This window comes from Heliangelus exortis, chromosome 7 (genome assembly GCF_036169615.1).
Source record: "Heliangelus exortis chromosome 7, bHelExo1.hap1, whole genome shotgun sequence".
NCBI lineage: Eukaryota > Metazoa > Chordata > Aves > Apodiformes > Trochilidae > Heliangelus > Heliangelus exortis.
Window position 1 is genome coordinate 1,817,345 of NC_092428.1, and position 21,718 is coordinate 1,839,062.

Below are 21,718 nucleotides of genomic sequence, written 5' to 3' on the forward strand. Positions count from 1 at the left end.
TGCACCCAGTGCCAAGAGCAATACTGGGGACATTGACTCATGGAGAGCTGTTTAAATTCCCAAGTCCCCTGCTGCACATCTGCATTATATCCTGGAGAAAAGCCAGCCTTGGAGATTTCTATCTTCTTCTTTTATGAAGCTCCTTAAAGTGACTCTTGGGCAAACAAAAGATGAAGAGAGCTGAGGGAACAGAGGGCTCCATGGGCTGAGCTTGTTGGGAGAAGCTGAGGGCAGGTTAGTGGTGAGGCCATTTGTGCCTCTTGAGAGTCACTTTAACCCAAGGTCATTTGTCCAAGCCAAGGAAAAGTTGTTTCACCAGCAGAGAAATTAAATGCTAGAACTCAGATTCATCCCAGACTTGTAAGAGCTTGCCTTAGCTTTTAAGAGTATGCTCCCAAATCCCTCTTTTAGTGTAAAACTCTTTCTGTCCAGTGTTAGCCTAAATCATCTTGTTTTACTCTAGTACCAGTATCAGAGAGCAAAGGACATTACAAGGTCATTTATAATATTAACTGTAACAATGGGTACCACAAAAAAATCTCATACTTAAGGCCTACAGCAAGAAATCTGTTTTGGGGCAGTAAAAGAGGAACTGCAGTGCAGGTAGGTTTGGGTGTAATGTTTACACTGTAGGCTTTTCCAGTTTGCAAGTGTTTCATGAGTCAGGTCTGATGTCTTCAGATGCAGTCATAGGGTCACATGAACACATCACAACATTTTTTACAAATACCTGAAAATTATTTGAATGAGAGCCCACAAATGATTGCCCTTCTCTGTGCCACAGTATTTGCAGTGTTGGTTCAATAAAATCCTTTTGTCCTCTTGAACACGTTTATCTCCAGCACTCATAGTGTTATAATCATAAATTTACATTAAGCAATGCCAGAATTGCACTCAAGATACTTAAAAATATCACACTACATTTTATGCTGAGAAGGAAAAGACTTGAGTAATCAATACTGAGCTTTTAAAACTACTAAAAAAACCCCAACTTGGCAGCCTTCTCCATATATTTGTAATTTATGGGAGAATTATTTTCCTTTCTAAGTTAGGCTAAGCCTCTGAACAGGTCTTTAAAATACATGGCTTTGCCATGAACTGCATAAACAATGAACAGAAAAATCAATATCTGATGCCAAATCTGGGAAGATTACTTCCATGACAGCAGAAACCAGTATCAAAATGGTTGAGTTCCTCATCCATATCTGAACCATGCCAGCAGGGAGGCAGAAAGATGGAAGCTCCACAAAGCCAATAATGTTTTCCATTCCAAATCTCTTTTAGTTCTAACTACATGATTATTCAACTTCTTTAGGCTACAAAAATCAGAATATTAACACATTAAACTGCATCATCTGGTTCATATTCATTCCTCATTCTACTGACACATTCCAAAGAATTCCCATATAAAAGAAACAAGATTTACCCTTGCAAAACCTGTATTCTTTCATCCCCTGAGAAGATAATTTTCCAGTATTCCCTCTCTTTCAGTTAGAGTTTTAAATAAATTCCATTAGGAATAGAGTTTTTTTGTAGAAAGGTTTTTTTTGTATACAATACACTGAGATAAACCTTGGAATATTTTTCAAGACAAAAGTAATACTTATTAATTCTGATTCTCTTCACCACCAGGAATTTTAATGGAGAAGCAGCATCATTTTTAATGTTCCTGTGCTTTCTTTTGATGTTCCTTTAGTTGGTATTGAAATTATTTCAGAATTTTCAGACACAGCTTCACCTCTCTCCTAACAGAGCTACTTCTTTCTGAACTATGAGTTTGGTGAAGTGCTCTGTTTGATAGCTCATTTTTCATGTATTTTACAAGGAGACAGGAGGTCCAAGACAGGTCTCTCAACAAAACTAATTGGGATGATAAATACAGAAAGCTTCTTTGCAACCACAGCAATTGTCTGTTTCCTAACTCTATTTCCTAACACCTCGTGATCTATTAGTTTAGCCAAATTAGCCATGGGCTTCCTTTTCCAATAAACTGAAGCTGGCATGACTCTTTTGTTTGATTTTATCATATTATCAGTTTTCTGCATTATTTGTAGTGATATTTCCCTTCCCAGTGCCTGTTGTATTTTACATTCCAGTTCACTGATTTAATTTGTCAGACTTCTGGGTGACTTTGGTGGATTTTCAAGCCTCACCAAGTAGCCAGAATAAGTCTTAGGAATAGAATGGGGCAAATGTATTTTGAAACTTCATTTTTTTTGGCTCCAATTAATTTTAAAATAATTTAAATGAACTGAAATTATGCAGCCGTGGGCACAGGATCAAATACCTGGCGTATCAATGCCTCCTTGAAACAGCACAGGTGTCAAACAAATCAGGTTTCAATGTCACAAAGGTAGGCTGCTGAAAAAGGCAGGCCAGATGGGGGGAAATCTGGAACTAAACCTCACAAATTTGGTGGATGTTTAATAGGCAGCAACAAACTGCAGATGACAGGAGAAGAGAGGCTACAAAGCTACGGTCTGTGGTATCTTGGATGAGGGTATAGAATGTCCCCTCAGCAAGTTTGCTGATGACACTGAGCTGGGAGGAGTGGCTGACACACCAGAAGGCTGTGCTGCCATTCAGAGAGACTTAGACAGGCTGGAGAGTTGGGCAGGGAGAAACAGGATGAAATTCAACAAGGGGAAGTGTAGAGTTTTGCATTTGGGGAAGAACAACACGATGTCCCAGTATAGGTTGGGGGCTGAGCTGCTGGAGAGCAGTGTAGGTGAAAGAGACCTGGGGGTCCTGGTAGACAAGAAGATGCCCATGAGCCAGCAATGTGCCCTTGTGGCCAAGAAGGCCAATGGCATCCTGGGGTGCATTAGAAAGGGTGTGGTTAGTAGGTCAAGAGAGGTTCTCCTCCCCCTCTATTCTGCATTGGTGAGGCCACACCTGGAGTATTGTGTCCAGTTCTGGGCCCCTCAGTTCAAGAAGGACAGGGAAGTGCTTGAAAGAGTCCAGAGCAGAGCTACTGAGATGATTAAGGGAGTGGAACATCTCCCTTATGAGGAAAGGCTGAGGGAGCTGGGTCTCTTTAGTTTGGAGAAAAGGAGACTGAGGGGTGACCTCATCAATGTTTTCAAATATGTAAGGGGTGAGTGTCAGGGAGATGGAGTTAGGCTTTTCTCAGTGGTGACCAGTGATAGGACAAGGGGTAATGGGTGTAAATTGGAGCATAGGAGGTTCAAGTTGAATATCAGAAAAAATTTTTTTACTGTAAGGGTGACAGAGCCCTGGAACAGGCTGCCCAGGGGGGTTGTGGAGTCTCCTTCACTGGAGACATTCAAAACCCACCTGGACACGTTCCTAGGGGATGTACTCTAGGGGGCCCTGCTCTGGCAGGGGGGGTTGGACTAGATGATCTTTCCAGGTCCCTTCCAACCCCTATGATTCTATGATTCTATGATTCTATGATTCTATGATTATCTCCGCAGAGGAAATGAATAAAGATGACCCCACAGGGTTGACAGTCATATTCAATCTTAAGTGCCACTTAAGTCACTTCCTATTTGGTTTGGAAATGCAGGCCACAGTTATGTAAAGCAGCAGACTGAGCAGCAGGTCCCCATTGCACAAACTTTTGTTACAGCCACGTAAATAAAGGAAGCAGCACGAAAAATGTGTTGAAAATCTGAGTGATGCTGGGCTGTCCTCTCCTTCCTGCTCTTGCAATCATTTCACTGCTGGGGCAATCAGCAAACCTGCACTGGGACAGATGTGGCTAAAACCTGCTCTTTGTTGTCAAAAATACAGAATATGCAAACCAAGGTTAGTTCTGGGTTGGATCTGAAGCACGAGTTATAGGAGTAAGGATACAACTCTACACAGCTTGATGGTTTTCATCAGCACTCTGCCCCCAGCCCTGGGGAAGGTTGCTCACACAGCTGTCCTTGCACAGTTTATGCCCAATTTGCTTATCTAGATCTGGCATGTCATCAAGATTGCTGCTAAAAGAGCTGGACTTCAAGGTGTGATGTCTCCTGGCATCAATAGATAACACCTGTACTGAAGCATCTCACTGTACATCTATGAAACACCAAAAGAAACTCATGCAAGAGCATCAGCTAAATGCATTTCAAGCCCTTCCCCCAGTTTGTAATACTGAACTGCAGAACTCAAACTCACACATAGATTTTAATATGTGTGCTAAAAAAACATAAAAATCCCCCTTGAAAGCTTTTGGGTAGGTAAAGGTCTCACAGCTGCCTGGCTGCAAGTGTCAGGATCTATCTGTGCACATCAGCAACAAGACAATAATCCTACAGATGAGCTCCTGACAAGGACAGGCAAGCACACAGTGTTAGAGAGAGGTCTGTGGCATGGGCAGACTCCAGAGGTCTAAGCAATATGATGCTTCACTTCGTCAGTAAGACCCTCCCTGGGGTGTTAGATAAGAGTTGAAAGTGTAATCAGCACACATGATCCTCAGAAAGATTTATCCTACGTAAACCCTGGGTCGTTCTGGGTGAGGAAAAGCTAATGAAATGCTTAAGAGCATCTGTTCATTTCTCCTCCCTGAGAGCTGCAACAGGACCAGCAACCTAGGAATGCACCTCTCAGATTTACTGAGTGTAACTCTGCAAAAATTCAGATGAAAAGAAATGTTCAGGTTGTGTTAGAAAGGGTTGGCAATGACAAGGGAGTAGGAATTTTGGATATTTCTAGACTGGTAGAAGTCTTTGTGCAGGTACTACCATGCTAGAATGGAAGAGAGTTAAGGATACCAATATACTTTATTTTGCTCTCCAAATTCCTATTTGCAGATGTGCTCAATCTGCAAACTATTCCAAATAAGAAGTTCTGTAACCAACTAGCTCAGAGGCAGGAATTTTCTAAAGAAGATGAGAAAACAGAATGATAAATCTCACTGAGCTCCAGCTCATTCAGGACCTCACTTGAAAGGAGCAAGAAGGATTAATGCAAAAACTGTGACAATTTTCTCTTCTGAACCTTTAACTCTCACAGTATAATTTGCATCCATGCTGAACAGCCTTTTACATGAACTGTGAAATAACAGACAGGGAGAAATGTAAAATTATCAGCACTGGGGGGGGGATCCCTGCTCAAAGAACATCAGTCCAGTTTTTAATCTGCTAGATTTAATCACAGGAAGGAAATCCTTATCAGCATTGGAAGAAGGGGTATCTTGCTCAGGCAAACAGCAAACACAATATCCTATTCTTTTCTTTTCCTGATCAAAATTAACATCTCCAGAGCAGTGGAAGTCTGATTCAGAATCTGCACAGATTTTTAATGACTAAAAATAGTCAGGTAGGGGAAACAGTGATATAAAATGACCTCTTCACTCTTTCTGCCAGGCACTGCCACCTCCATTGTACCTTCTGTCCTGGAAGAACACGAGGTCTGCTTTCTGAAATTTCATTTCTCAAGTGTTGTGCTCTCCAAAGAACTAGGATGTAAGTTTATTTTTGTCAGGCAGGATACCAATACCATGTGTCACTGAAAAGCAAACATTTCCTGATTTAGTCTTAACATCTCCAGTGGAGGAACTGAGTTAATGTACTGGACACTCACAGGCAAAGCCATGATCTCCACAGAAATCAACACCATTCTGGCAGACAGCTCATCTTTAGGACTGGAGATGCCATTCTGCCAATATTCCAACACACATCTCCTGAAATAGGTGGGCAGGTGGCTCTAAACAGTGCTCATTTTAAGAGAACTGAAACTTAGAAATTGCCTTTCCAGCTGATAGAGATTATATGGGAAATCTTTCTAGTTCTGCTGTTGATTTGTCTTTCCAGATTTCATTTTTATGACCTTGGTTTACCATACCTCAGGTTCTCATTTGCTGTCCTACCAAATAACAGTGTGTTAGCTGAACTGTGAATTTTTTTGAAGCATGACTTCCTATGCATGTGCAAAATGCTTACATCAACAAACCCCTGTTCTATTATTGTAGCCTTTTGGAGGTCTTGAAGCAGAAAATATGTAGTGATTTCAACAGCTTTCAAAAATTACTTGAAAAAGAAGACATAACACGACTATGGGTGGTCAGCTTAAGATGGCTGTTAACTTTTAATCATATTTAAGTGCATATGTAAGAATATTTAGAAGGGGTGAACTGAGGTACCCACATTTTTAAAAAAATCAGCACCTGTAATGTGCTCAAGGTAATTCCATACACTCTATGGGTCTGAATCACCTGCCAGCATGGCACGTGAGTTTTGCCAGCTTTTTTTGAATTCTAAATATGGAGTGCACACACTGAGGTCCCTTGTGCAATCCTAAAAATTACTCCACACCCAAACTAAACTAATCTGCCATGAATGACCCAGAGCTCCTTCAAATTCATTAGAGCCAGCAGGCACGTGAGGAAATGCCATGTCCCAAGTGCTGTGGGAGAGCTGGATGCTTGGGACTGTCAGGCCACTTCATTGCAAACTTCAGAAAAAACCAAATTTGTTCCAGTCAGTAAATATATTTAGGGTGCCTGTAACAGACTGTATTTACAAACTGGAACATATTAAATGTCCTGAAAGAATGTGGAGTATTCAACAACACGAAAGTACAAATATTTATCATTTACTTTAAACATTCCTCCAACATTTCTAAGAAAAGGCTGATACGGAAGTCAGAGAAACGTGGGCATCTGGAAAGGCCTTCATTTCAAGGGGGTTTGTTGTTCAGATTTCAAGGAGGTTCTTTATCAATATTCCCAAAGTTACTCTGTAGTCTCTAGACTGAGTGGCTGCTTTCCTGAACATTCTCTGAAGGAGCAGCCAAGGGGATTTATCACTATGGAGCCATAAAAGATGGAAATCATGAAAGCAAACACACAGTAACACACACTGCCCTCAGGGTGCTCATGTGATTTCACTGAAGATACCTGGCAGCAGAGCTGTGGAATGGACAAAATATAAGTCTGAAGACTTACATTTTACACCATGTTCTCCCACTGCCCTATAATACAAATTAAACTTCTGGTGCCTTATGCTGCAGCTAAGCCACCTATTCCCAATACCATCTATCCAGAATATCAGATGCAACTTACAGCTGGTACCCCACACAAAGGTGTTGTGTTTATCAGGGTTTATGTTTATCAGACCATGGAAATGAAATGGAAATTTCAGACTATTCAGGAGAACTTTAAGGCTTTGCATGGAGACTTTTTCTTCCATCTCTGAGTGGGGACACTTTCTGTGTAGGCCCAGTGCTGGCAGTAGCCTGGAGCAGGTGACTGCTGGGCACATTGCTCATGGCACTGGGAATGAGTAATTCAGAGCTGCAGGCAGTCAGGGGTGCTCCTGTGGTTGCCTCTAGAGGAAGGATGAGGGTGTGGGAGATGACAGCTCCAGCTGGAAGTGAGGGCAGTAGATCACCCTAGCTACACCAACCTCTTCCAGGGGCTCTCCTTCCAGCCCTCATAGAGTCAGGCACAGCTCCATCAAGGGGGTCTCTCCCCCAGTTTAAAATGCTCACACCAGTTTTATGGATGTGGGTTTTATTTAAAAAAAGGACAAAATAAGAGCTGACCCTAGAGCTAGGAAGGAAGCATTCAAATGCTTTAATTTTTGCTGCATGAGAAAGTCACATAAAACACTACTTCTAGTTGTCATTTTTTAGTGGTAGAAATTTTCGATGGATTGACGGGAATCCAGCCTGACACTTGGATGACTTTCCTCCCAGGGAATCTCAAGGGGCTGAAAAGAGTTGGCTGTCTTTTCTACAGGAAAAAAAATTTTTAAAATGGAGCCCCCGTTGACCAAAAGCATCACAGGAAGCTGTTTGGTGGTTGTGGCAGTTTGTGCTGCTCCCTCCTCTTAATTATATTCTTCTAATCAGAGCCTTCCTATCACAGCTAATGATTCTCTCGAGGTAGCACACCAGACCCACCACCAGCTTCCCATTTCCTAACTGCATTACTGGGAGCCAGGAATACAACAGTGCTAAGGTCACACTGTGACATCAGGGTAAGTCTGAGGGTGTAGCTAGGGACAAATTTTGAGTCACAATTCGTCAATAAATGGTCAGTCCAGTGACGAGTCTGATGCCGAGCTACCTCATCATACTGGAAGATGTTTACCATTTTTCTAGAAAATTTTCAAGTTGCTTCATGCATTAGTAACAAAAATGCAATGCTGCTCTCCTCTTGGAGTGCCCTGAAGAGTTTGCTTTTAACACAGAGCATGACAAGCACAAAATCTGGTAATGCCCCAGTGTCTTCTCAACGTTACTGACAGCTGTCATGAGTGCACAGCCCTGGGCTATGGCTTGGCCCAACAGCAAGCAGGAATTTGTAAATAGCACTGGTTGGAGCTAAAGGGAAGTTGTTGATAGAATCACAGTTTTCAGTTGAGTCCATTAAATAATTTGAGACTGTGGAAAATACAAAGGGTTTCTTTAGTCTGTCTGATACTGGTTTCTCACTGGAAATGCTATCTGAAGACTGGGAACTACGGCAAAAAACTTTGGTGCTTGGAATTTTTAGCCCTTGTGAGCAATTTCTCCCACTTCTGAGCTCTAACTTGTACTGCAGCATATAAACCGTATGTATATTATAAACCAGCATAGATAGAAACCATGCCTATTGTACAGAGCTGCACTGGCTACTGTCTGCAGAATTCTCACCAGACAGAAATGCTCAGGCACAGGTGGAAAGCAAGACACATATGAAACCTTATCTGTACCAAACTGTTGTGCTTTTTTAAAAAATCAAAAACCAACCTGCAATTCTTTAATAATTGTATAGAGGATAATGACTTGGTCTTACTAAAACAGGCCTGCTAGGCTTGCAAGTTGGGATTCCCTCACTCTTGTAGTAAGATTGAACTGGTGGCTCAGACAGGTGCCCAGATCAACAGCATTTAAAGTACAGCCAGGCAAGAATTCTAAGACACCCTCCTTACCTTCTGCCCCATCCTTGTGGAGACACACGAGGTGATATTGCTGATGTTTGCTTTTCTGGTCTGCCTGGCATCTCTCCAACCAACCACAGGACTGTCACGAGCAGCAAACCATCTGCAGGGTGGAGGGAACAAAAGCCATGAGAGATGGGAGGAGCAGGAGAAAGAGGAGCTGGGGTAATGGTGTTTGCTGTGACTGTACAAAGGTATCTTTGTGGGAGAAGACTCCAGCCTGTGCAGGAAGATTGCCCACAATGAGATAATTGGGGAAAAGAGTTGAATAGAGCAAGACAACACTCCCTAGGAGAGGAGGTAAAATGGAGAAGTCATCAGCACCTTTCACATACATTTCACCAAGAACAGCACCCACAGACACCTATCTTAAGAACACATCCTACTGTAAATATGACATTCTACAAAAAACATGACTAATTCATAGCCCTCCATCACTCAGCTGCTTTGCTCATACTGCCTTGCTTTCCCTCTTCCAGGTGACTGAATGAATGAGGAGCTTCCTGAACTCTTAAAGTCAACAAAAGCCACTTTGTGACAAGGCTCCCCAACATGCTACGTGTAGCTCAGCAAGCAGGAGGGCAGGAGCATGGAGAGCTTGACTGATTTCAGGACTGAGATCCAGAAGTTCTGGAGGACAAGGAAATACACGTGCTTTAGGCTGGAACCTGCCCCACCACCTTCATACCTGGGAGCTGGGTCAGTGAGTCACTGGGTTGGCACTGAGCAGAGAGCAGGGCAGTGCTGCTCAGGGGATCTGTTTGCAAGCCCTGGCATAAAAATGGAGCTGGGGAACAGGGGATCAACAAAACATGCTCTATAGATTTGAGGCAGTGATGCAGCTCCCCAAAAAAAGCAATTTGGAACTGGTTGTAACTTGGGTGCCTGTGCAGTAGAGGTTTGGGTGAGGGTCCCACTCTCTGCTTCCCATCTTGGTCACTGCAAACAGAAAATCTCAGGTGCAGTTTGCAGGGAGTTCATGTTGAGGCAAACAAACCACTGCCAGCCCCTGGAATGAACATTTACTGCTAGTTGGATCTTTCCAGGTTCTGCTGTAAAACAGCAATGGGTCTTAATGTGTCACATCTAGCAACAACTGGGCATGGTGCATGACAGCTATGTGTCCAAAACCTGCCTGCTTCAATGTTTTTCACAATATTTAAGAGGATACCTGCCTCAATCTTCCTATATTTAAAGAGTTACTTTGGTTATTCCGCTCCTAATTAAAGATTTTAAAGTTTTTTTGTTTTCTACTATTTAAAAAATATAGAAAAAGCCATCTCAAATCTTCCCTTCCCTTTTTAACCAAGATCTTAATTAATTTAATCTGTTTACAGCTGTACTTCTTGTATCAGTTCTAGATTACAAGATAAGCCAACAATGACTTTGAACTCCACAGGGAATTTATTCCAATTCTCTGGAGTTTTCTTATCATACTTTATAAATCTTTACAAACCAAACAGCCCCCTCTTGTTTACACAGAATGGGTTCCAATGTGTGTGACCAAATGTCCATGCAAGGTCAGGCAGCAGGATGCTCAGTTCTGAAATGCTGCAAATCAGCAGTGAGAACACCCAGGACATTTTCCTGAGAAATTCACACTGCAAAAATTCCCTGAAACCTCCACAACTGATGTCTGGCACCTTCTAGTTCTTCTAAGCTCAAACTCTTTGATCCCAAGTTTAGACACTGGATGTTTGTATTTCAAAATGGAACCTGGAAAGAGAGCTCAATTCTGCCAAGTTAGAGAAAACAGAGAAAAAGAATAAAAATTGGACTTTTGTTACTGACATTTTATTTTAAAACATGGCCCATGAAAAGGAAGTAAATACTTATAAAGTTCCATTAGAGGCAATGAACTTGCCTTAACTTCTAATATAAATAATTCTGAATTACTTGACTTGTTATCCATGAAAGATGGACAATCCAAGGATTCCAAACTCTCTGGGAATGTCCTGATGGAGTGAATCACACCTCAGTAAGGAGCTTGTCCCACACTCCCTTTCAGAGCTGCCATCACACACAAAGCTCATTCACAACCATGTCCCCTCTGGCAGCTCAGAGGAACTCAAAAAAGTGTTAGGAAAGTGTAGTAAGTGATAAGAACAAATGTCTGTGATGCTAAAGATTTGCTTTTTTCCATCAGATTCAAGAAAACTTAAGTTCCTCATCTTTGCTGTCTGTGGTTCTCCTGATCATTGCTGATGGGTGTATACACCCAGTGGCCCTGAAAATTCCCTTTCTTCTCCCCTGAAGTCTGAGGTGGAAGGGAGGTGGTTGAGCTTTGTTTTCCATTTTGGCTGCTTTGTATATTTCCACACTGCTAGGTGTCCAAAGTTTTGAGGCAACTGGAAATAACAGAAAGAGGACCTGGACCAAACCAGAAAGAGGAGCTGTACTAAATAATAGAGTGTTTTAGGAACTCTTTAGGAGCCAGTTTGGGAAACCCCTGGCTTAAAACTCAAGCACAAGAGTAGAAGGCAGGTGTCTGTCCTGCTTTCCACCCTGACCTTGGAAAAGTTTCCTTTCCCCCTGCACTTATAGATAAGAAGGCAAATAAATGTGTGAGGCAGAGTGGGGTAAGATGCTCCCATAAAAGCATCTTCAGCTAGATGAGAAGTCACATGGATGACAGTCTGCCTCTGGTGACCACGCTCACTGCCACACACTTCAGAAAAATATTTCATGGGGAAATGTAATGATGTTATCCTGGACCTGCAAACCACCTCACTGAGCTGCTTACAGAGAATGAGCTGACAATTGTTCCTCAGCAGGGTAAACTCACTGGGGAAGAATCTGCTAGCAGAGCTTTGCTACAGGAAAGAAATAAAAGTTCTTTCCCAAGAAGTGAAAGAGACAAACTTCCTGCTGCCCCTAAACATGCTGTTCTTGTTTATGTATCTGAGAGATATGGGGAAGTTGCCCCAATATACCCAGAAGGGCAAAAGACATGCTTCTCCTCAATATTTGACCCTCAGTCCCTCTTAATCTTCATCCCACAGAGCTGTGTGTGTCCTGGCTGAAACTCTTACATTTAGGCAAGACAAAATCTAATTTTGCTTGCTGATCAGGCTGCATAAAGCAAAGATCTCCCCTGTAAGCAAATGAGTTGTGTGAGAGTAATGTAAGCAGAGAGCAAGGAGTGGTGGCAGCCACTCATTTCCTTGCAAAACTCAATGAACACTCACAGCCCATGAGCACTGACACATGCTCCAATTCTCAAGCTGTAAAAAAGCCCCCTCTTAGGCATTTTTATCTTCAACCTGCACGACAGGAGGAAAAAGGCCTGTCCTTTCATTTCTTAAATCAGATACACACCAAGTTTGCCTGGTCATGATCCCACGAGGTTCAGAAATAGCAGAGTGCAGGAAGTGGCAACAAATCCTACTTGTGAGCCAGGTTTAGTACAGGAAGGACAATGCCCTTTGTCTGCTCAAGGATTTCTCACTGATGCTCTGTAAAAAAATCTCCTTACAGATAAAGTTAAAAGGGGTTTCAGCTGCCCAGTTACTTGGCTGTGTAAGACCTTCCCAGTAAGACTTCAGCTACATCCCCATCACTTGGAATCAGTAACTGCTTCATCTTCCCAGCTCTCCAAAGGCTGGGGGAGATGTAGTCAAGTTACAAAATCTCAAAATAACAGTGTTAATATTTTTTTATTTTCAGTTCTCTTTTGCCAATGCCTAAGAGCAGAACCTGTTGAGAAGTCAGAGTGCTTGCAGGGGGACTCTGGTGCCTGGGATCCCACAGCTCTTGCCACCAACCCAACAAATCATCTGCAGTCTGAGCTTCCACACCATGGCACTGCAGCTACAAAATATCAGTGTTTCTGACTGAAGAGCTGTTAAAAGTTTTAAGAAATATTAATTTTTTTCTGCACTAAGTCTTTCCAACATTGCAAAGTGCAAGCACTACACCTGCAACCCCACGGCACGGCTGAACAACAGCTTCTGATTGGCTTCTGTCATTGTTCAACAAAAATATGAGCAGAAAACGTGCTGGTTGAAGAAATACCTTAAAAGCAACACATAAACCAAGCAACGGTTGAAAAATCAGGTGAAAAACTACTTAACTTGGGATGGGCTACCATGAAATGCATTAGTGTGTGCTTACTCAGGAGAAAGACCAACATTCTTTTGCTTTTTTTAAATAAACAGACACTAATACACACACGATGTTCACCAACATGGTAACTGGATACGAGATGATTGGTTTCTTTTGTTGGTGTGTGGTTTTGAAACTGGCAGAATGTCAAGAGCCTAAATCCCATCTGAGAGGGAGAGAAAAGCCCCAGAGAGGGGTGGGGCAGCAGGCAGGATGTGACAGATGAAAGCATCAGGGAGGATTCTGATCACAAGGCTCTGGTGAGCCCCAGGACAGAGTGGCTGCTGGGGGGGGCAGATGGGAGGGTGAGGGGACACCAGGAATGGCAATGATTGGCATTTCTGGTTCAACACACAGCAAGAAGTGGCATTCTACATTGCTTTCCCTGTATAATCCCCTTTCCTCATTTCTTTCAAGGGTTTCACCACACTTTTAGTCCAAAGCCCTGTATTTAGAACCTTATTTTTTTCACTGACCATTTCCTTCTCCTCCCCTTTGCTTTGACTAAGTGACCCAGCCCTTCCTCCAGCTTTCTCTCCTGGGGGAGCATCCAGGATCCCTCACTTCCTTCAGGATAAAAGTGGAAAATTTTATTCTGGAGGGTGGAGGAAAGATAAGGGAAAGGGAAAGATCAGGATTAACTGGTACGTTGTGTGTGATCAATGTGTTCTTTATATGGCACCAGGAGAACTTCTTGGTCACATTTCAGAGTGAATTCTTGCCACTGTTTCTCATATTGAGCAACACCTTGTTCCCCTCTGGTGGAATTATTTACTCTTTTAAGAGCAAAGGGGCATGGACCTACAAGCCCAGTTCTAGCACATACTCAGAATTGGTACAACTGCACCCAGGGACTGAATTTTAGATGCTTAGGTGCCTTTCTCTGCTGTGGAAGGTTCTGCATCACCCTTGATGAGCCACACCTGCTTGCTAGGATGATACAGCTCATGTGTAAACCCCTCTCAGCATTACTGGAGGTACTCACATGTGGACAAACTCCACCCACATCCACCTACTAAATGAGCCACCTAACATTTAGGATTTTCTGTTACTCCAGAACTCAGTCAACCCCCACATTCAGAATGCAGCAGTTAACTAAATGGTCCAAAACACATCTTCCTGCTACAACTTTCTAACAATTTATATGTAGCTCTTTACCAATAGTGCTAGCAGGTGCCAAGCAAGTGTTACCAAGAGTCCTACTAAAATTTCTCTAAAATTAACTCAAATATAGGTAGACATTCCATAATTACAATATACCAAAATCAGGAAAATGATTAAAAAAATTCCTGTGGGCAACTAAACATGAAGAATATTTACAGTCCCAAGAACAATATCATCAACAATATGCATGATCACAACACCTACACTGCTTGTTGGACAGGTTGGAAGGTGTTCCTTCCTTCATAACAGCTTCTGGCACTACTTTGGAAATTGAGGTACCAAAAGTTGCTGCCACAAACCTTCACATAAATGAGTGTGTGGGTGAAAGGCATTAGATAGATGCTTTGAGGACTTAGTTTTCTTAAATTGTAAATTGGAATTTTTTTTTTATATATATAATAAAAGGATTAATAAAAAAATTAAAAAAAAACCACCAGAAAACCTGGAGTAGAGAACAACAATGTACTGGTCATGTGAAACCCATGTGGAGTATCTTCAGTTTGAACTTTGCTGATGTTTATTCAATTCCTATCCATAAATTATGACTTTGTTTAGAAAAGGCTTTTCTGAATCACTCTGCACATCTGCTGGGCCACAAGGAAATTTACTGCAAATGCCTGGGTGCATCCCTTCAGTTGTAAAATGGAATGAGCTGAAAAAGCTCAGCTAGCTGAGAGGGACTGAGCCTTGCTGATGGAGAACCTCCAAGTGGGACAAAGCCATGGGACTGCAAAAAACTGCAGGTGTCAAGCCTGGCACTGCCAGCAGTGCCCACAGAAAGCCAGGCTGCACACCTGAGTTGTGACCCTTCCAAAATACCCAGAGGATGGTGACCAGCTAAGCACAGAGACAAAGCACAAGCTTAGAGGAAAGGAGAAGAATAATTCTTCCTGAGAAGGAAGTGGGGGAAAATAATTTCCCCTGTCTGGAATCTGGGATGTTGTGGTTAATATCCCTGCTCTCCTCAATAGTTCAATGAGTTTCCCAATGGTCACGAAGAGCCAGGGCTTGAGTTTTCTATGCCCCTGTTTCAAAATCCATGTGGACATTGGCTCAACACTGACTCAGTGGGCAAGGTGCCCCTGGCTGAATCATGGATACCACTTCCTGAGGGACTGCTGCTCCCTGGAGTGTTTCCTAGGAGTGCTGGGCTGGAGAGCTGAGAATCAGCCTCACAACTGAAGGCAACAAGTGGCAGAACATACAGAATATGTATGTTCAACAAAATACACTGTTCTATCCCACAGGCTTTGGGTGAGGTTATCCAAATGCAGCAGCATTTTGTATCTGTTACATGATATTCATTTTTGTTAGAAAGACAAAATAAGTTTTTTCAAATAAAAAAAAAAACAACCTCAAAAAACCCCCAGAAATCATGTCTCTCCTTAAGCTCATCCTGCTTTGTGCTCTTCCTCAATGGCCCTGGAAAGGACTCCATACAAGAGGATGGGCATCTTTAAGAGGATGATTTTTCCTTGCCAGGAAGTCACAGTGGCTGAAACTTCCTGATAAAGTTGGATTTCTGCATCTTAGGCTGTACAACACTTCTAGAAACAGACAAAAAATAAAAGCAGCAACTCTTAGGTAACTGCAATATGACACATTTAGGTTTAGGGGAATTTCACATGGTGTTATTATCAGAAGTTAGACATTTCATTTCATGTGCACACACATCATCTCAGCTCATAAATTCATTGCAAAGCCTCTGCTCAATAATATCCTTGTCCTTATGCTATGCAAAAGAAAGTGCTCTCTCCCTCTTGGTGACAGACTGCTGGCTGCCAGTAACCAAATGTTGAATTCCTAGTGAGGAATCAGCAAGTTTTTCATGAGGTCACCCTTGCATGCCAGCACTACCCACTGCTTCTGCAGCCCAGCCAAGCACAAGCACCTCCTACAGCTTTGTGACTGCCCTGCTATCATTTCCACTAGCCAAGGCTTAGGCAAGTTGTGCTTGTAAAACTGTTTGTCAAACACTAGGAACATGGATGAAAAAGAGCTGTAAGCAGGAGCAATGGATGCTTCTGTTCAGATTTCTCATTGCTAGCCCAGCTGTAGCTGTTCTTGTTTGAGAGCTTGCTTCAAATACATTTGGCTACTGACATGGCTGCCAAGCAAGCCAATATTTCCCATCAAGTGTCTGCTGTCACTGGCAGGGAGCAGTAAATCACTTTACAGTCAGAGTCACCAAAGATTTGATTAGTCTGGAGACTCAATCAACCAGGTGTCTGAAAAAGTTTGTCCCAAAGGAGAGGGATAGTATAAGAAAACAAGAATATGAGCTTAGCTTGAACTGCTCACATGTTCAAATTTCCTTCTTAAGGTTCATCTACAAGGAGCTGGGACAGCTTCTGGCAGAGTAACAGCACTGACCTCTCATCCTGTGCCTGAAAAGAACCACAAGGAAACTTGAAAATTCAAATCAGAAATTCTCAGATGACCCAAGTGAGGCTGCAGATGTGTAAGGCACATTGCTGGGGGTATCAATGTTACCTTATACAGGCAGCCCAAAGAGATCCACAGCATTCAAAATATTCCTAATACACTCAAAACTTCAGCTTCTAAGTACATTATTGGGGATTAGAAAAAAATCTTTGGGAGTATCAGATAAGGACACCCTCCTATTGTCAATCCCCTGCTTAGAAGCAACACTTCCATTAGGAAGTAAAATGAAAAGGTGATGGTGACTTCCAGCCACTGAGCTTCCTGGATCCTTCTCTTCCTAGAGACTCCTTGAAGAAGTGTTCCTATTGCTTTGGTAAACCTCATGTCAGGGTTCAGCTGTCACATCAAGGGTTCCTCAGAGCTCCTGCTGAGTCACAGCTCCTGGCCCTAATAGCTTTGCTCCATTTAACACCTGAAGAAATCCACTTGTAACATGAAAATCACCCCGGATGTTATTTTCACTTTATATTAAATTTCTGGAAAAAGTCCTGTTTATTATTAACCAAAACATAGTTCCTATATATATAGTTTATATTGTTTCTTCAGCCTTTTGAAATATTTGCAGATATGTATTTGTTGTATGCCTACATATTAGTCAGAGATTTTGTATTCTGATAGCTTTTTAAAGATACTTAAGGCCAAGTTTGACTTTGTATCTAGCCTTAAGTTATTTACAGAAACTGTTTAAAGTCATAATCCTTGATGTTTATGCTCACACAGATTTGAATGTCACATGCTCACACGGTGGTTTCCTTATGTTCCTGAAATGATTTTGTCTTTCCTCTTTTTCTGCTTTTTCTCATTTATTTTTGAGAAGTCAGTCTTCTCAGTACTGAGCAGACTAGGGGGAAAATGCCAACCATGCCTATAGAAGGCCTTGTGGAGAAACACAGAGGTCCAAGGTTGCCAAATTATTGAGCTCCAGGACTGGGAGCTGCAAAACCAGCAGTGTCATTTTAATAAATCTCACTTTCAGATATTATCTCATTATTTAGTGACATGCTCTGAGGATCAAAGCAAACACCTCTGCCTGGCACTGAACACCAGTGTGGAATCACCTACTAATAGATCACCAGACTGCCAAAGACAAGATAAATTCCTTTTTCAGTATGAATCACAGAGGGTAAGAAGGAAAGGCAGAGGGATAGCATTAATCACCTAAAACTCTCTGAAGCATGTGAGTGACCCAGTAGCCTACATTGCCTTTGTTGGAATTTAGCTTGAATATCATCACTCTTATGAGCCTGATTTCCACACATATCACTTTCAGGCATGGAAATATTAAAAAAAAAGAGGGCATTAATTTCTAGCTTTTATAGTGAAGAGAGTGGCCAGGAATCATTCTTCACCTTTTCCTGATAAGAATGAGGCCCTGCACAGAGAGAAATGGGAGATCTATGAGGCCCAAGAGACAGTAACAAGGAAAAGTTGTTCCACATGTTCTGCAGTGGGTTTCTTCTATCATTTTGTGGGTAGAAACAGTGTGAGGAGTTATAAATGAGGAGTTATTATAAGCCAAAAGCTGATCACTGTTACACCAGTATAAACATCTTAGGGGCTAACTGAGCTTAGGGATGTGTGGTTTGGAAGAGAGTTTGAGGCTGATTGAGGTTTTTTTAGTACCAAGATCTATCCCACTGAAACAAACAGAAGGCCAGTATCTCCCTAAGCTAGTTTTAAATAATATTAAATATTTTAAATAATATTAAGTGCAGCATAAGGTAGTTTTAGGTAATATTCAGTGCAGCATAGTACAGTAGCCTAGGATTTGTCCTGACGTTCCTTACTCCCCCTGAGTAATGCTTACTCACAGGAGTAGTTCCATATAATGAACTGTGTTACACAGAAATTTCCATGTGTCCCAGGGGGATTCACAAAGCCTGGCAAAAGCTTTCCTATTGGACTGCAAGATGAATGCTCATCACCAGGTGCTGGGAGGGAAAATCCAGTCCTTTCCTACAGCCTGACTTACCTTCCCAATATCCCACTGCTTGTAGCTCCTCCACACACTGATGACTTCAGAGCTCCCCAAGCACACATCTAACTCCAGCTCAGGTTTTCTCCAATCTTCTTCTGTCCTTTGCATGGAGTGGGAGATGCTCTCACCAGGGCTGTGCAGAAGCAGAGCTCTGTCCTCATTTTCCTGGGCTTGGGAGCTCCCTTTATGCTTCACTGTCCACGTTCCACAGCTCTCTCCTCCACTGCCTCTCTTTGCAATCTTCTCACTTCTTGCCTTGACTTTTGGGTCCCTTTTTCTCCTCATTTTGTGTCTCACTTGGAAGCACAAATTAATTTGCCATCTCTATCAGGGTGATGTTACACCCCTACTCTGTCAGAGGGTAAATCCACACATTTCACTCTATCACCTTTTGCAAGACCTTTCACATGATCAAACTCAACTCAATTATAGCTCCATCTTTCCTGGTCCTTTTGGGTGCAGAACCAGTGTCCTCCACTTTCTTTCTCTATCATTAAAAGCAATGCAACTTTTCAGCCTGCCAGAAGCCTTGAAAAATGCAATTCCATTTTTTTTTTTTTCTTTTTTTTTCTGGCTGCACTCAGAAAAGCTCCTGCAAAGGCCTCTCTTGGAATTCCCTTTGATCAAGTGATCCTGGATAATCTGTTCTTCACTGACAAACCAAACCTACTTTGTCTCCACTCTCAGAGCACCTCATGACCTGTGCACCCCAAGGCTGTTCCAAAAACTCCCAGCGAGGGAGGTTTTGTTGCATCTCTGGAGATACTTTGCTCAAAAACCCACAAACATTTCAGAAGAAATAAAACATCAGCAGTTCTAACCAAAATCACAGAATGCCACAAGTAGTCAGTATTGCCAAGAAGCAGCCATGGAGACAGTGGAGGGAGACAGAAAACAAGGAATTCTGCTTTCTGGCAGGAACACCTTTGGCAGTACTGACAATAGGTCACTACATGCCAGAATATTCCTCTGGAAGACTTCACACAAGGATGAAAAAAGGCCCATTTTGCAAGCAAAAAGTATTTTTTAAAGTTTCTTTTTCTGTTGTGCTTGTCACATATGAGAAGGTGCTGTAATATTTTATTTTTTTTTCACTTTTTTGTCCTCTTTGTCCATCAGTAAAAGCTGCAGCTGCCACAGACAGGATAGGTGTTCCTGCTGGGGAGCAAACAGGACTTCTTTACAGTTGTATTTACTTAAACTCTATAAACTTTAACAACAATCAGCAAACAAAAAATAGGAAAAGTAGCCCAGTGTCTGTACTAGAAACAGGTTACAGGAAGCTAACTAGAAAACAAAAATGAAAAAAAAAAAAAGAAGAAGACTGCAGCCAAAACATCCGAAGGAGTGGGAGGGGGAGAAAAGATAAGTACTATTATTAGAGCACCCGAGATACACACTATTATTAGAGTACACAAGTTAATTCTGTTTCCCCTTTCTTCTAAGCACAGTTTCTTTATGAGCTTATGCAGGAAAAATGCTGTTGTCCAGCAGTACCCAGGAAGCAACTTCTTTTTTTTTTTTTCTCCTTAAAACTCTTTTTCTCTGAACTGTTCAGCAGCTCATCACCTGCAATTGTATGGAGACCCTGCCTGCCCACTGGGCAGCACAGCCCCAGGGACTCCCTGCACTCCCCTTTCTGCATTTTGTATCCTTTTCCTTTAGCTGGAAATCCACTGGGGTGCTTTTTTTTCAGAGCGTTTTCAGTACTCTACAGAACAGCCCAGGAGCAGTGTCATTCATTTTGTGATTGCAGAGTTATTTTTCTGTATCTTGTATTAACTTAGATAATGAGTGCTTTAGAAATTTATACTGGTTATTTATACCAGCATCATGGTACCTGAATAACTACAGTCAAAACAATCCTGCAGCACAATCCTGTGCCACAGCTGCAAGGGATCTGCATCTCCAGGGATCAACAAGGAACAGACTCAGCTCAGCTGCTACTTTCTGGGCAGAGACCTCCCTGGCACAGATCCTGCACCCCTGGCTTCTACCTGAGAGGTGCCAGACCTGCACATCATGCTCTTTCCTCCCCTCAGGCCAAGCTGATGAGAGCTGGCAGAGGTCACACCCTATGAGAGCAGCAATAATTAACTGTCTCTCCATTAAGACACCCGATGTGCTATTAGGGCAGCCTATAAAGTCACCTATTCCTCCCCTCCAGGTAGGGATTATGTTACCTTAAGCATTTTTCTTCCTCTCTTGAGTAGGAAAACCAAAGACAGAGGAGAAAGAGTGGAACCTGAAATGGTCTTCCCAGGCATCCTCTCCTGGAGGTGAGCAGTGCCCAGCAGTGCCAATGTTCTCACCTGGGCTGTACTGCACAGGGGGTCAGGGGATGCAGCTCCCCTGGATCCAGCAGCACTGGGATACAGAACTCATCCCCCAATATCTGCTGCTTTTTTTTTTTCCTCCCAGCTTTTAGCAAATCTTTTTGGTCCAGACCTCGGCCAGCTGGCACCCTCTCAGTTTGTTGGTTTTCCTGGGGAATGTGAATCTGAGTGACTGACACACTGCAGAAACAACAGCCCCAGACAGCTGTTTCTGTAGATTTCCAGTGTTTGACTTCAGTGGGCTGCTACAGGTCAGGAAACAGCAGGCACGGGATTCCCTTGAAAAACATCCACAGTAAGAATATAGGATTACCAAAAGATGCACAGCTTCATCCCTAAAAAAACTTCATACCTGCTTTCTGCCTTCTACTTCCAGACTTTTTTCTGGGTATCCCCAAGTACTACCAGAAACTAGAAACTAAAGAGAGGCTGAGACAGAAACACAAACATAATTTTAAGCCATTGAGTATCTGGATGCAACATGTGTAGCTCAAACTAGTTTCTGCTTTTTCCTCAGGTGAACAGCTTCAACAAACACCAGAGGTTGGAGATTTTCATAATCAGTGGATTTTCATAAATGCTAAACCAGATACAAAACACAGCCTCAAAGCAGGTGCACTTCAAGCTGATGAAGAAATCCTCAGATGTTATCATTGCTGTTAAAAAAATACCCATATCCGGACAGCTCACCAAAACATCAAAACTTTGTATACATAAAACATTCACCAAGCAGCTGCTTCCCACCCAGTGATGTGATGGGGGTTTCACAGGTGCTCAGACTGTACCAAGAGTAAACTTGTAGTAAGTCA

At 42.4% G+C, this 21,718-nt stretch overlaps 1 long non-coding RNA gene across 1 annotated transcript in view; it reads right to left on the bottom strand.

Moving 5' to 3' along the window:
* Window positions 1–8,885: 8,885 nt before the first annotated feature.
* The window catches only part of LOC139798117 (uncharacterized), a 59,678-nt gene continuing 46,845 nt past the window's right edge, over window positions 8,886–21,718 (bottom strand). Inside the window, exon 4 of the long non-coding RNA XR_011726734.1 lies at window positions 8,886–8,985. This is a non-coding gene — a long non-coding RNA (uncharacterized lncRNA). The remainder of the gene's footprint in view (window positions 8,986–21,718) is intronic.